General features: G+C 38.9%; 1 non-coding gene across 1 annotated transcript; it reads left to right on the top strand.

Moving 5' to 3' along the window:
• Positions 1-3,027: 3,027 nt before the first annotated feature.
• LOC122283548 lies at positions 3,028-3,135 on the top strand. The gene has a single exon (XR_006230948.1). It is a non-coding gene; the product is annotated as a small nucleolar RNA R71 (small nucleolar RNA).
• Positions 3,136-3,403: the final 268 nt, after the last annotated feature.

Below are 3,403 nucleotides of genomic sequence, written 5' to 3'. Positions count from 1 at the left end.
GTGTGTATGGAGTACGTAAGAAAGCATCGTTTTCTCATTTATATAGACTAGATTGGTACTTGTCTAGAGAGAAAAGATTTTGTGTGCCTACTAGTCTTATGCGTGAGTTGCTTGTGCATGGATGTGGTCTGTTGGAAAATTTTGATATAAAGAGGATTTTATACGTGTTGGATGACCATTGGTGGGAGTACTACTTACCAGTCATTGAATTTGCATATAATTGGAATGGTCATTTTGGTACAAAGAAAACTTTAGATGTGTTTCATGAATATTTGTCGGAGTATCATTTGTCATTCATTGAATTGTTGGATGAACATTTCTTTTGGCCTAAAATGAAAAGAGATGTCAATTGCATTTGTGGCATGTGCATTACATGTAGGAAGGCCAAGTCTAAGGTTTTGCCACATTGGTTGTATACACCCTTACCCGTTCCTAGTAAACCATTGGTAGGCATATCTATGGACTTTGTTTTGGGGCTGCGTACAACTAAAAGGGATAGTGATTCTATTTTTGTGGTTGTGCATAGATTTAGCAAAATGTCACATTTCATTCCATGTCATAAAATTGATGATACCACAAACATAGCTAACTTATTTTTCAAGGGGATAGTGCGACTTCATGGTGTACCTAAGAGGATTGTTTCTAATACCCAGCTCTTATGCACTGTTCTTCATAAGAATTTAAAAACTTGGGAGGATTGTTTGCCATTTAAAGAGTTTGCATATAATAGGACCTTGCATACTACTACTTCATATTCTCTTTTTGAAGTTGTTTATGATTTTAATCCACTTACTCATTTAACTCTAATACTTTTGTTTGTGGATGACAGAAGTAGCTTGGGTGGACATTTCCAAATTCTTGATAAAATTAATGATATTTCATACCTAGTGGATCTTCCAGGTATGTATCATGTGTTTGCTATTTTCATTGTTACTGATCTTTTTCCCTTTGATCCAGGTGGAGATTCGAGGTCGAATCCTTTTGAGGAGAGGGGGAATGATGGGCCCTAAGGTGGACCAAGTCTTAAGGATCAATTACAAGATTAAGAGCCATGAAGATCAAAGAAGCAATGCAAGGATTGGTACAATCCAATTGGGTTAAAGCTAGCAAGAGCCAGAACCAGTTTTGATCCACTTGATCCAAGTTATGGAAGACACGACTTGAGCCTACTGTTAATGAAGACCATGAACTTATTTATTTCATTGAAAGAGCTTATCTTATTAGTTTAGAATAAGTGGGCTTGAGGATGTTAGTCTACACATATGTCTTATTTCTAATGAACTAGGTTTTTGGGAAGGCCTTGTATTTTGGCCAAAGGCATATTTGGAAAGTTATAAATTAAAGTGAACTAGGGTTTTAGAAGTACTGTAGCCGGGCACTGTTCACGCAGTACCCGCGGCTCACTTTAGGGTTTTGAGGATTGTTTATTTAAACCACTTGTAGCCTCATATGAGGGGGAAAGACATTTTTTATTGAATTTTCATTGTGAGTGAGTTTTCTCCTCATGTTCTTAATTGAACTCTTGAACTTATCAAAGGTAAATCACAACCTTTGTGGCGTTCCTCCTTGTAATTTGGGTTCTTGAGACGGGATTTCATTGGGTCTAGATTTTAATATAATCTAGGTTCTTGGAACGAGATTTCAACGGGTCTAAATTCTCCATCCATAGACTTGAGTTTGGCGCTCTTGGGTTTGTTTTCCAATATTGTTGTTAGGTCTCAAAGCGAGTCGATTGGGGTTCACCTCACACTAGCTCCTAGATCTAGCAAGGCTTGCCCAAACTCATGATTCCCAATATTACATGCAATGGTTGGACAACCAGGATCCTTGTACTTAGGAGGAATTCGCTGCTCAATTAGAGCACTAACTTGCTCTGTCAGAAATGCTGTCTTCTTAACATGGTGCTTCCTCTTAACTGTACACAAATCTTTAAGAACTTTTGCATAAGTGGGAACTTGTTTAATAATATGCAAAAGAGGGAGGTTAATTTTTACCTGCTTGAGATTCTCCAAGATTTCATTGTTAGGATCCAAAGTTCGCTTATTTAGTTTTAAAGCTTGAGGAAATGGTACCTTAACTGGGCTCTTTATTACCTCGGCTTCTTTGGGCAGCTCGGCACCACTATTGCTTTGATCCTCTTCCACATCCTCTAATTTGTTCGTTGTTGGGATGTGTAATGACTTACCACTTCGTGTCACAATGGCATTCGCATCCTTCAAATTCTCTTGTGCCATGTGTTGACCATGGGGTACGGATTGAGCTTGAGAAGGAAACTTACCTCGCTCATTCATACTCAAGGAGCTCATCAATTTGGACACTTGGCTTTTTATCTCCTTATTTTCTTCAACAACCTGCGTAATCAAAGATTCAAACTTTTGGTTAGTCTTACCTTGTGCCTCAATAAAAGCATGTAAAGTATCTTCTAAGGGGCTCCTAGAAGATGAAGGTGCATGATATGGTGTAGGATATGATCTAGGGGGTTGTGCAGGTGGCTGGTTTTCAGACTTCCAGCTAAAATTGGGGTGATTATGCCACCCCGGATTATAGGTGTCAGAGAAATATGTAAAAGGCTTCTTGTATATACCTAAGGCATTATATTGTTCCTCATATATTCCTCTCATCTCAGCCAAGGTGGGACACTCTTGGGCAAGGTGATCTACCCCACCACACACAAAACATGGTCCAAAAGACTCTGCATGATTAGCCACGTGTGTTGGCTTTAAGTCCTTAGTCTTCAATGCCTCTAGCTCTCTAGTGAGCATCTCAACCTTAGCTTTTAGGTTATCTTCTTCCCTGAGATGGTAAATTCCACCGCCATTTAGGTTTCCTGCAGGTCGTGACCTATTTGTGCTCTCAGTAGCACTAGGTCCAGTCCAAGTGTGAGCTTTTTCAGCAAGCTCATTGAGGTATTCTATGGCTTCATCAGGATCTTTCTATAAGAACTCACCATTACACATCATCTCTACAAATTGACGCTCTCTAGGTGTAAGTCCCTCATAAAAATAGCTCACTAAGCGCCAATTCTCATACCCATGGTGAGGACACATACTCAATAGCTCCTTAAATCTCTCCCAAGATTGATACAAAGTCTCACTGTCTTTTTGTACAAAGGTGGAGATTTGTCTTTTTAAAGCATTGGTCTTATGTTGGGGAAAATATTTATTAAAAAAGACCTGAGTCATCTCATTCCATGACCCAATAGATCGTGGTCTCAAAGAGTATAGCCAACTCTTAGCTCTATCCTTCAAAGAGAAAGGAAAGAACTTAAGTCTCACAATGTCATTAGTTGCATTTTGACGATGAAAAGTCGCAATTACTTCCTCAAACTCCCTAATGTGCACATATGGATTTTCATTTTCCAAGCCATGAAAAGTAGGGAGTAACTGTATCATCCCTGTTTTAA

The sequence above is a fragment of the Carya illinoinensis genome, chromosome 11 (assembly GCF_018687715.1).
Source record: "Carya illinoinensis cultivar Pawnee chromosome 11, C.illinoinensisPawnee_v1, whole genome shotgun sequence".
NCBI lineage: Eukaryota > Viridiplantae > Streptophyta > Magnoliopsida > Fagales > Juglandaceae > Carya > Carya illinoinensis.
Note: the sequence above shows the minus strand (reverse complement) of the source record. Positions and strands in the feature narration are given on the sequence as shown.